The sequence below is a fragment of the Balaenoptera musculus genome, chromosome 11 (assembly GCF_009873245.2).
Source record: "Balaenoptera musculus isolate JJ_BM4_2016_0621 chromosome 11, mBalMus1.pri.v3, whole genome shotgun sequence".
Classification (NCBI taxonomy): Eukaryota; Metazoa; Chordata; class Mammalia; order Artiodactyla; family Balaenopteridae; genus Balaenoptera; species Balaenoptera musculus.
The window spans coordinates 6,811,560-6,824,934 of record NC_045795.1 but is presented as its reverse complement, the minus strand read 5'-3'; the positions used below and the strand labels follow the sequence as shown (position 1 = coordinate 6,824,934).

General features: G+C 35.9%; 1 long non-coding RNA gene across 1 annotated transcript; it reads left to right on the top strand.

The window, feature by feature from the left end:
- Positions 1 to 611: 611 nt before the first annotated feature.
- LOC118903355 lies at positions 612 to 13,016 on the top strand. Its single transcript, XR_005021786.1, has 3 exons — positions 612 to 709; positions 12,684 to 12,830; positions 12,918 to 13,016. It is a non-coding gene; the product is annotated as an uncharacterized LOC118903355 (long non-coding RNA).
- Positions 13,017 to 13,375: the final 359 nt, after the last annotated feature.

Below are 13,375 nucleotides of genomic sequence, written 5' to 3'. Positions count from 1 at the left end.
TAAAGTATGCAAAAATCCTGCCCTGTGCACTTTGGTAAAATGTATCTTTAATTTATCTTGCCCCCTGTTTTGGCGTTGCCAGAGACTTAGCACTTAGCACACTATGAAGAAGCAAAAAAGAGCAAAGATTTATTTTGGATGGGAAAGCACAAACACTCATTCATAAAACCATTCGTAAGCATTTTTTTTTTTAATCAACACTGTCATTGCCGCAGCCTGCTTGATCTTCCTACTCTGGGTTAATATGGGAGCCAATTACAGCTTCATCTGTGTAGAATTAACTTTACGGAGCACACACCGGGGATTTGTCTTCCTTCACTATTTAGATATATGTCATAAAAATATGCATGGAATGGAGTACAGGCACTGCAGATGGCAGAGACTTTCAGATTTATTGCAGAATCATTTAAAATTGGTTATGCTCTTGCCAGAAGTTAATTAATTTTTTTCTCGTCTTTTCTGGGGCTGGGGGGTGGGGTGGGGGGCCTCTGTGTCTCACTAGGTGGCAGTGTATGATTATATCTGGAAAAGCCATGGCGTCCAGTCCGGCATCTCCAGCTGTGACCTCCAACAGCAAAATGAAACTTCTGTGTCTGCACTTGGTCCAGGAGATGTTACTTCTCATATAGCTGTGTACACTGTTTATCCCAGTGGGTTCCAAGAGCTGTACCGCCATTTTCTGAGGCTCCCTAGTGGTGCCATTGTTGAGGTGAGTATATACGAAAATATTTTAATGCAAATGCTGTGTATGTCGTAGTGCGTGAATGTGAGTGTGTTTATACTTGATTTCAAAGGCTTCAAAACTACTTTGCAAACATATCATAACTGATGCTTCTAGTACCATAGAGGATGTGAAGATGTATTTTAGTGTTTTCCTAAAGAAACGAAAGTACCGCGTAAGAAAAAAAATGTTTCTGAGCTATTGGAAGAAAGGCAGGAAAAAAATCACGTGAAATAATTCAGGATTCTGCCTGCAATAACTTTGACTCAGTCAGTATTTGGAAACATCAGCAGATTGATGAAGAAGAAATATCTGAGTCCATAGATACTTCGATGCCACAGGAAAGTACACAGCTCTTTGCTGAAATGATCTCACACAAAATGAATGAGATGGTGTAATTTCATATTTTTTCCATGAGGTAAATCTTAAAAAATAAAGGAAAGCCTCCATTCCCTAAATCTTTAAAAACTTTTTAGAGTAGTATTTGGCAAAGATCCTAAAGTCATGTTTCCTCCTAAAATGTCAAAGTCTTTAGGTGAGCTGAGTTTGTTAAAAAAAAATCTCTTACATTGCCTCAAAGTCTCAGAATCCAAACTTCAGGGCATGTTGAAACCTGAGGCTCCCATTAGCCTCAGAAGTGCTGTTGAATAATGAAGTCAGAAAGAGTGTTATTTCCCTTTATTTGGTGGAAATGAAGGATGGAGGAGAAGGAGAATTTAGATACGTATCACATTCAATTCCCTGGTCTTGGTGGCATGAAACTCACTTTGCAGTGGCACAATACTACGTTGTTAAGAATTTGCAGAGTAAGAATCTTTCTGTTCGCATCACACTTTCTCTGTGGAATTTAGCTATTGCCGTTTCTGTTATGAAGTTGATGAAAGTGTGTCTTCATAAAAGTCCCTTTGAATATAACCTTGAAGAAATTTTTAATTGTTTAGAGCTCCGCCTTGCAGATAGGGTGTTTCCCCTTTCTACAAAACCAGCCCATGACAGAGTTCGGTACTTGAGTGATTCTCGTGGGCTCTCTACTCAGAGAAGCAGAGATGTGCTAGACAAGGGTCCCCATCATTTCACCTCCCTTCTCCCTGATATAAGAGGGGATTGTGTATATTGTAGCAAAGCAGCAGGTAGGCGGATGAGGACTATATCCCACGTAATTCTTTGCGGGCTTGGGTCACGGGCTGGTATTGGCACTTCTGTGTATGATCTTTTTCAGACTTTGGCAACATTTGCTTTAGAAACCTCTTTGTGGGACAAAACTGCCACGACTTAATTTTTTTTAAATTTACATAAGCGTGTGCTTAAATACGTATGCACACCATGAGCTGAACAAACTGGAGAAGCCAGGATGCCAGGGATATCTGCCCTTCTGCTGCAAAACATCTTGCAGCTTGTAGTCCTTGGGTCCAACTGGGAAGCTGAGGTTCAAGGTGACCTGTTCTCATAAGCAAAGCAATCATCAGGGCTTTAATTCACTCACTCCTGCACGTGCGCTAGGACCTTGGTTTAGTCATTTCCCACTCCTCTGCTTATATCCTTATCTGTACAACTGGGTTATAAATACTTATACTACCTGCCTCACAGGTATTTGGGACAGATGAATGAGATAACATTGACAACATATTTTAGTTCTTTTTTAAAAGGGCACAATAAACAGTTCAAAGTATTGTGGATCATGCACAATTAAATTCATTCAACTTTTTTTTCAAACGTAGTAACATTATGCTAAAAATAAAATAAGGTAGGTTCTAGAAGGATTGAGAGGTGGGGCAGGAGGTGTTATTGACCCATCTGGTTTTGGTTGCCTGTGTTTTCCACACTGTTGGATTATATGACGGTGGAAGTGTGTCTGGACCCCTCTAAGCCTGTTCCCAACAGAGATACTAACAAATACTAAACCAGCGTTCCCCCTTTTTTCAGATCTCAGCAAAGGCACAGGGTCTCACTCCCTCTGCAGTCCGAGTCTAAAGCCTACCCACTTATTTCTTTGTGCTTTATGTTACCTGCTTTGTCCTCTATGAAATCCATTTTGAAGGGACCTAGCCTCTTTGCACCTTCTCTGACACTTTTTTAGGAGTACTAGATTTTATTCATTAGCCTTTCTAAACTTGTTTCCAGTATTAAACTGTGTGTCCCAGAGGACAGGAACCGTCAAATCATACCAGTCCCAGAGCATATTGAAGACTAGGCAGGTTTTCTTTCAGCCTATTCAACAATCTTCCTACTTTCTTTTATATCTCTCCTGACCCCTAACGGGCACAGTCTCATCTATCACTGGCTTTCTGAGCTATAAAACCTGAAATTGGAATGGATTTGAGACTGATCTTTTGCAGCTTCAGTGAGAAGTGAAATTCATGTATTATCTTTCCCAAAGATGTATGCATGGTAAAGAAATTTCCAACAACAGCACCTAGATAGATTATACTTTCCGGACTGAAGAAACATCTATTCAACTTTGAAAATTGTAGTTTCTAAGTAGTCATCTACTTGGATTAGAGTTAACTCCTACCTTTGAAGTCCTTATCTCTGTACTAGGCACAAAGCTGTTGCTCAAGGAAATCTATTAAGTTGCATTGAATTTCTGGATGCCAGATTATGCTACTTGATGGGTAATTATGCGCCATGAGACCTTTTCCACTAACACCTATATTATGCGAATTGAGGGCACCTATGCTAAGGAAATGACTCAGATCCGTCTAGAGATACCTGTAAGATCCATGCTGTATTCTGATGGGCTATTCTGATAGGGGAAGAAACAGGTAGCTGCCTCTAGACCTAGTTTAATATTTACAAATTAGATCTGGCAATAAACATGAAACAAAAATGGGTGAAATTTTGCTTCACCTTTATAACCTGAACTCTATTCTCAGAGGTTTTATGGTGGTTGTAAAACAGAGTACCTAGTGTTCTGAGCTCCTTCTGCATCTAACACAGCTACAGCTTGTGACGACAGTGATTTCTAAGTCTCTCCTAATTCTGATATGAAAGATAGGTCACGTGTTAACCTTTTCTTTCTTTCTTTTTTTTCTCAAGAAAACCTTAGCAATTTGAGTTTCGAAGCACGTTATCTTCAAGTTTTTCATTTTTTTTGTGAAAAGCCATGGTTTTTGGAACAGTATGATTTCTGCACTGAAAAGGTCAGATTCCATCAGGTTGAAATAGAAGTTATATTACAAACTATCTTTCCTATGGATTTATGTTCACCACTTTTTTTTCATCTGGGCCCGTGACCAAGATGACACAGATCTTACAGTGTTGTACATATTTAACTTAAAAAATAAAATCCCCTCCACGCTTGTCTGAGATGGTCATTGGTCTGTCAGGAGGTGAGGGCCTCTCTTGAATTATCTTTTTGTCAACCCCTCTGAGGCTGGGCAATGCCATGGACTCTCCGCAGAGGAATACTTTTTAAATTAATTCATGAATTAACTTTATATTGAAGTATAGTTGATTTACAGTATATCATGTTAATTTCATGTACAGCAGTGATTCAGTTATATATATATACATACACATATCTATTCTTTTTCAGATTCTTTTCCCATATAGGTTATTACAAAATATCGAGTAGAGTTCCCCTGTGCTGTACAGTAGGTCTTTGTTAGTTATCTATTTTATATACAGTAGTGCGTACCTGTAATGCTTTGTCTCCGTTCCGTAGCTTGAGGTTTTGTTTTTGTTTTTGTTTTTGTAAGTACAAAGTTATTCTAAAGTTTTTAGTGCCACAAAACCTAGAAACCCAGGCAAGACTGGTGCAGACTCATCAAGTCACAAATAAGCTTCCCGATCCCAGGGTATCCATCGCAATTAAGAAAGCCCTTGGAGCATTCGTTGGGGGCGGAATGGGAAGAGGGTTTCTTTGTCATTAGAGGCGATGTCGCCTGGTGGTCTGAGCAGAGAAGTGGGAGTCAGGAGCTCAGCGATCTAACAGGGGCTCTGTGAGGCCCTGCCGAGCCGCTTCCGGCAAATCTCTCAGCCTCAGGAGGACGGGCTCACCTACTTTGAATCTCCCATCTGAAGAGCTCCTTACCCAGGGCCAGGGGATACACAGCAGGAGGCCTGATTCCTTGTCTGCAAAATGAGAATATTAATACTTTCCTAAATAACAGATTAACCAATTAGTGGTTTTATTAAGTGCTCTGCTGATAGAAAAAGCAGCAGGAGAAGAAAGGTGAAAACAAAACACGGAACCACAATTTATGATGAGATGGGTTTGATTCAACTCCGATTCTTCTCCCACTCATGGAGTTGAGTGACCACCGGTGGGAAAAGCAGGTGCAGAGGGGCTGACCCTCACTTGTTTGACCCTCCGCGAGAAGGCAGCAGAGGAAGCTTTATCTTGCAAGCCTGCATGAAGCTTTGAGTAAATGGAGGGAAGAATCGTATTCTGTCCTTGAATCAATGACTTGCGTGGCAAAACAGAATACAAATAACTGAGAGTTTTCAGTTTTAACTCTTCTATTGTAACATCTTCCAGAAAAGACTATTTATTGTTATTGGAAATTCCCATATCCATCTGCTACAATGACTAATTTGCTGTGTGTGTGTGTGTGAGAGAGAGAAATACACAAAAATGTGGAAGGGAAATCAATAGGAAAATACTGAAAACTCTGGGTCTACAGAAATTATTCATTAAACATGTAAATTGTGGGGAATTCCTCCATCCAGTTTTTCCATTTGTTGAAAGTCATTGTTCATGGGAAGGGGCAAAGCCATCCCTGTGTTTCTCATGGTGCGTAGTTTTATGCAGGCCTAAAGAAAATATTAAAATTAACTTATTTTTGCAAATAGAAGAAAGTCCCGTTTTCATTTCCCAAGTTTAGAAAACTTTATATTTTGTGCACAACACCTGCATGAGAAGGTGCAGTAAATCTTTGGGGCACATTTGGGGCACGATTGCTTACATGACACTATTGAAAATATACATTAATATGAAGTAGTAATAGCAGTACTTATGGCTTTGCATAAAATAGTGCTAAGAATGTCAAGGACAGGATTGTCTTTTATTTTTGGTTTTCAAATTCAAACTTAACAGCTGCCACTTCTATTGATTTTTAAAAAATAAGTTCCTGATATTATTTTGCCACCTCTTTTCCCTAAGAATGATTGACTGTTGCAGTAAACTGTAGAGGGACATCATTCTGTTGTCCCTCTACAGTCATCTATCTAAAACGTAGACCCCATTTTAAACAACATATTATAAAAAAACAGAACGCAAAAGCAAAGAAGAATTCAATTTTCAGGCTAATATTAGAATATAATGGCACTTATAAGACATTCTCCTATCATACTACCATGAAAAGTCTTAAAATAGACACATTTACTAATCATTTAAATATATATTAAGTATATACAGGGATTTATCTCTATTTTAAAATTACTTGACAAAATTATTATTCCCATATGTATGTGTCAAAATAAGTGATTTTATTTGTCTATAATAATTAGGTCAGTGTGACTTGCTATGACATGGTTTGCTTTTCACAAAACTAAGCTAGATGGTTCTCACGGCAGGCTTACTTTATTATTTATATATATAACTGGTAACCTGTAAGAAGAAAATAGCACAGTTTTTTAAAAAATTAGCACACTATAATTTTAAAATAAATACAACAGATTTCAGACACATTTTCAGAAAATGTGCTATTTACTTCTAAAAAGCTATTTTATTATTTGACCTATTTTCATGGGTCAAAAAATAACTGTTAGTGACTAAATTAATTTTAGTAAAACTATGTTTGGTTTCTTTAGAAAATCAAGAAGAACTACTTTGATTGTACTTATTACGTATTAAGATGTGATTTTAAAAAACATTTTAGAGTTACTGCAGGTCTTTTCTAAAATAACTTCTCTTGCTCAATCTTGTAAATATTAAATTTCTCCATACTTCATTTGTACTTGTATTTGAGACAATTATTCATTGGTAGTTCCTGTTTTTATAGACCATATTTTTTATTTGCATATATAAGAAAAAGAATAATCACATACATATTTTTGAAAATATTTACTCATAAAATAATTTTCAGCATCTTAGATTTCCTTTGACTCTCCAAATAATTGAACTTATGAAAGTTGTAGAAAAGATCTGTTCTATTATTGCATTTATATGTCTATCAGAAATAATACATATTCATAGGATATATTGGAGAAGAAAAAGTTCTTGGGATTCTAAGTCATAGGAAATGTTTTAAAAGGTATATTAAGTATAAAGAAGCAGTTTAAAAAATAAGCCTTGACATACTAACTGAAACATATGGTTAAATATCTAATATAAAAATTATAGAGGTGAAAAATTAAATCTTTATTGCAGTCAATAAATAATGAATGTTTTATGTTGAGTAGAAATATGTTCACTTTTACTTCTGTATATTTTTTTCTTATTGAATTGGAATTTGGAAACCATAACTTGAAAGGTGACCCTCTAAATGTGAAAAATATTTTTATGCTTCTTTTTATTTCTTAATCTTAAGTTACTATAAACTTGGAAAATTTTTGAGTTTTTTGCATTATAAATATATCTATTTTTTCCCGTTTTTTTTAAGGAATGATTGACATACATCACTGCATAAACTTAAGGTATAAAAACATTGTGGCTTGATTTACATGTATTGTGAAATGATTAACGTAATAGGTTCAATGTTCATCATCTCATATAGATACAATAAAATGAAAATAACAAAATTCTCTTTGTGATGAGAGCTCTTAGGATCGACTCTCTTAACAACTTTCTTATATGTCACACAGCAGTGTTTACTATAGTCACCATGCTCTACATTTTATCTCTAGTATTTATTTATCTTATAACTGGAAGTTTGTACCTTTTATTTGAAATATACTTTAAATCCATGCATCCAACAGTCAGTGCTTGAGCATTTCAGAATATGCCATGATACTACTCATCAGTGATTTTTATCTTGATTCCATTTGACAAGGCTGCCTAACACTGATTTCTTAAAAAGTCAAAGATAATTCACTCATGAACAAAGCAAAATAAGCCACAAAACCCTAAACATAATGGTTTTTCCTTCTATTTATACACAGAAATATCATGAAAATATTTTGGTGCATTTTGTAATTGTGTCAATATTAAGAACTATCTACAAATGAATTGATTTCTTCTAAGAATCCATAGATACAGAAGTAGTTTTTTCCTTTTCAGTTTATGGAACAAGTTCTTCTATAATGACCTGAAATAATTATTTAATAATAATATGATTAAACAATGTAAAAACCAGTTGCTTAGTGTCAATTATTTTTACATATTTGTATCCTATAAATTATTTTAATCACATTTACATTTAATAAAACATTGACATAAAAGCATATAAGTTGATTTTATGTGCAAAATCACATATAGTATGCCGAGTGACACTTAAAAGGCATGAAAGACTACCACTAGCTTATTTTCTGAAACAATCTTGACACTAATGCTAAATTACAACTCAGAAACATCTAGCATTTTTACCTTTATGAGAAACGGCTTTTTACATATTTAACATAATTCCAGGGAAAATAAACTGGAATTATGTATAAAGATACATGCATTGTAACCAAAGGGCGTTTATATTCCCCTGTAGAATACTTACGATGATTTTATTGCCATTTTGTGTCATTTTCAAAAGGATATAAAATGCAGCCAGTAAACAAACTAGACTTTAGATTTAAGGTGACAGCTGCTCCTTCAGAAGCAATATTCAGATATTTAATCTTAAGAACATTGAATATTCTTTATTTTACAACCAAGTAAAGTATACTTTTACAAAAATGAAAGGACTGCGTACTTTGGCTTATTATTTTCACAGCAGTGGTGATCAACATGGCCACCACTGCCAACACGCCATCATCACTAAATCCCAGAGAATTCATCCAAATGTCAGCCCTTATTTAACTGTTTCAGGAAATTAACATCCGTGCTCTACTTTTTCAAAATGCAAAACTTCCTTTCTCTAAAATAATGCTGATTCAACCTATTATTTACTCTGTCATATTATTTCTAGTTATATATATATTTTTTTGAAATCTACAATTGTAATCTAATTTTAAGACTTTTTACCCCTAGTTTGGATTCCTGTAGTTCAGGTACAGAGATCTGAATTCTGTTGAAGAAAAAATTTATTTCGCTATGGAGCCATAATGAGTTTAACTAGGCCTCCAAATATTGCTGTCAGTGAATTAGTGCTATGCATACACGAGTCCTGTGTTAAGTTGGCAAATTAAAACAAAATCTGTCCGAATGTTGTATCTGTTTTACTATTCCTCCTCCTCAGCCTCCTTACCATCTTTATAATGGCCTCTCACTAAAACCTTATCAATGGGGGTGGGATAGTGAGGGTGGGAAGGAGGGAGACGCAAGAGGGAAGAGATTTGGGGACATATGTATATGTATAACTGATTCACTTTGTTATAAAGCAGAAACTAACACACCATTGTAAAGCAATTATACTCCAATAAAGATGTAAAAAAAAATAAAAATAATCTGTTAGCTTGGGAAGTATTAGTAATAAAGATATACTTTAAAAATAAAGAAACGAAAAAATAGGTAATTATGAACTTAGAGGGAGAAAACATTCTGTAAGAAGAAAAAAAAAAAAACCTTATCAATGTGTGTTTTGGGGAGCTGTGTATGACCCATTCTACCCGATAGATTGCAAATAAAGTCAACTCCAGTTTTCTAAATAGACACTTGAGGGTATATCTACCCTTATTAGCAGTCAACTAGCTATCTCTTTCTTAAGGCCTGTTTTAACACAATTTCTAAGAAATCCAGGGACTTCTTTATACCAAAGAAGGCCAGTCCTGCTTCAAGCACAAGGCAGAAAGAGCTCACACGTGTTGACTCCATGGACATGGGTGTTTCTCTTCACCACCAGCTCCACACATCCACACGGCCTGAAAGACCCTTGTCTGTCTCTGCAGAAACCCTTTCCCGGTCACAGTGCCTAGCGATGCCACAGAGACGTCCCAAGCTTGCACTCTATTCGTTCACATCCATACATCTGTAACACTGTGCTGGTGGGGACATGAGTGGCTAACCAAGTTCACGGTGGCTTTTGCCTCATCCACATAGCATGCCAGATCTAGTTTTCCCCAAAAAAAGTTGATTGTGAGAGGTCTTTATTTTTTTTACTATTTTTAAAATTTCTTTTATGAATGGGTAAACTTTGGAGTTTCTTTCTTGGCCATTTTCATTGATGTTCCTTATTATTTCTTAAAGCTAGATTCTGACAGTGGAATTACTAGGCCAAAGAATCTGAGGATTTAAAAGGATAGATATTTATGAGCATATTTCTTATACACATCAATATATATCTCCAAATTGCCCTCCAGAAAAGGAGGACAAACAGAAAGCCACCACTGCAGTGAATGGGAAGTTTGCCCAACATTTTGATAATCTTTTTGGCTATAGCTACACAAACTATGCTCTCTGTAACTTAAAGAGACAGTGTTAGGTTTGAAATATGAGGCCACATGGATATCATAGCTCACTGTCATTTTCTGCCTTTGAAAAATGCTGCAAGACTAGGTTGTGTTTTATTTTCAAAGCACGGCACATTTAAATACAAGCTTGCTGTGAGATTTCAGTTGTTTGCAATATTTACTTTCTAGCAACGCTTATTCCCAGTAATCAATGAAACTCATAAAATAAGTATGATTATAATATTGTGAGCTTATTCTTCTAGCACAAATCACTTGAAATATGTGACTCTAAACAGATAGAGTAATTGGAAAGTGAACCGTCTTGCACAACAATTAACTAAGAAGTGACAAGTAAGTTTCATTAGCGATTATGATTAAGGTTAGTTATATTTTTATTCCCTCTTTCCCAAACCTTTCAAGCTGAAGTATATTTGTTAATTTGATGTATATTCACATAGATGTACAGATCATTTTATACAAGTACATTTTTGATACATTATGGTGGCAGCTGTGACGGGGACAAGGGGAATAGTTTAAAATTTAGGAGCGATTTTAAAAAACCAGAACATCCCAGAAGGCTACATGCTGTTAGTCCATGGCCCTGTGCATCAGGGTAAAGAAATGCTTCCAGGTAATTAGTCCACATGCTAACTGGGGAAGTTCCTAGAATCCTGAGCAAATCAAACCACTCCTGCTCTCATGTCCCTTCTTGCTCACACCATACAGACATTTTAAGGAACTCCTGTTAATAAAGACATACTACTGAGTAAGGAAACATCCCAATAATCCATTTCCTAGAGGATAAAGTGGTGATTGAAGTTGTTATTCTGATCCAAATTCTCAATAACAAAGAAAGATTGTGAATGGCAGGACACTTAGGAGAAAGTGACTTTGTCATTCTGGAATTCTTAGTTCTGGTGAAGGCTGAATGCCACCCCACTTGATATGAGGAAGGTGCATTTCAGAAATTTCAAGAACAGTTGGCATGCTCCAGCACGTGAGGATCTAAATGGTAGGGTATCACAAGAGGCACGGACAAAGCTCTAGAACTGCAACTCTGAGTTACACTTTTGGATAGTCTTGATAAGAAAGAAGACTGAATAACTGCTGTTGTGGTATAGAATGTTTCTCAATAAACTTAGGTTTTAAAAAGATCATATACTAAGAAAAGCAAAGAAAGGTATATCATGAAATTAAAAAAAAAAGAGAGATGTTTAAGAACAATGACCAAGAGAGAATTCCCTGGCGGTCCAGTGGTTAGGATTCAGCTCTCTTACTGCCAGGGCCTGGGTTCCATCCCTGGTCGGGGAACTAAGATCCTGCAAGTTTCACAGCACAGCCAAAAAAAAAAAACCAGCTGTAATAAAAATAAAAATAAAAGAAGAAGAAGAATGACAGGGAAGCAATAATGGAAAAGTACGACACGATTTTAGATAACAGTGGGTGGAGTGGACTGTAAGAAAACCTGACAAGAAAGATTCAACAAAAGGAGAAATCAAGGTGTCCAAAGATAGCTATTTTTCTCAACATTATTTAGTTGTATATGTCAAATATCTATTTCTGCTTAATCACAAAAAAGTTTTTTATTAACCCACATAAGTAGGAATTACAGTAGACGTCCTCTTTCTTATCCAGAGAAATGCATTCAGTTTGCCAGTGTAGACGTAGATGTGGGTCCCTGCCTTTCTCATTGGGGTGGCCTTCAGTTGGAGACCATAAGTTCTGGGGAAAACAGTCCTTCCGCAGAATTCTTGGAAATGTTACATACCTTCAAGAAGTAGGAGAGCCAGATGAAGTCAGTGAAATTGATGATTCTTTTAAACAGCCCAAAACAAACCCAAACTCTGTGTGACGAGTGAAACAGGATGTTGGTATGGTTGCTAGCTGTGCTCAAAGATGATTAGTCTTGTATATACAGAAAGCTTCTCTTGGGACAATGAGTTCCTTCTAAAAGGAATGCTGTCCTGTGTTTTCCCCTGATACTTTTGTTTTCTATCCATTTCATCACACAAAAGTTACTAAATGCAAAAAAGAAAATCCCAGTCTTGTATTTTGTTTTGACCTATTTTGGTTTCTGTAAGGTTAGGATAATTCACTTTTCACATGTGTTTAAATGGCTAATTATGACCCTGTGTTCTGTATTACTAAATATTATACAAATGCTTATTTATATTTTTTGGTGTATTATTAAATTATTGTTAAAGTCAGAAAGAAATGGGAGATACATGTACACGTATAGCTGATTCACTTTGTTATACAGCAGAAACTAACACACCATTGTAAAGCAATTATACTCCAATAAAGATGTTAAAAAACAAAAAAAAGAAGAAGAAAGAAATGGAACCAAACCATAAAACCTAAATTGAAAACTCCTGTTAAAATGTGGAATTAGGTTAACTATAATGGCATTTCAGGGCATTTCGAAGCTGTAATTTTTTTTCAGGGGAAAAATTGGGAAAAAGCACAGGTTTTGTTCATTCTGCCTAAATATTTCTTTGAAGTGTGGTAAGTTAACATGTGCCATTTTGTCGCCACTTTTCAGGTGTTTGGTGATATCAGTGGCTTAAAGTTTATCCCCGGTGAAGTGGTCATGGCTATTCAGGAGCATCTGAGTGAAATGGACAGTACACTGGAAGACTCCTTAGATATTAAATCAAGAGGATTGAAAAGAATCCATTAAAATAAAAAGGTATTTTCCCCTGATTAAATATTTTACTCATTGCTGTACCTGAGTGCCTCAACTTAGAAGTGCTTCTTCCTTCTTGCTTTCTTAAAGGTCCACAGTGGTGCACAAGTCATGGTGAGAAGACTAAGTTCAACTTCCTTTTCAATCTACAGCCTTATAATATGTAATTTACCAGAAGTCAATAACCAGTATTGGAAACAACAGCTGGACGTCATGATTGTCCCAAATATGTTTTCAGAGAACATAGACTCCTGTTCATCTTCATTAGCTTAGAAAGAGCTACTTGGCTCCTGTGGAGTATGAAGAGAGATAGAATATCATTTTTCACACTCTCCTACAGCAGTACTCTTTCCTTTGGAGGGAATAAGGGGAATGGCTAGAAGATGATATAACCAAGCCTAAATAAATCCCCTTTCCCCTTCACTTAGCATAAAATTTCACATTTTTTTCTAGAAGAAATTTCAAGGGAAAAAAAATGGAAAAATTACATAACAATAAAAAAAATCAAGTCACTTAAATTAGTTGTTTTACAGCACAAATACTTTGTA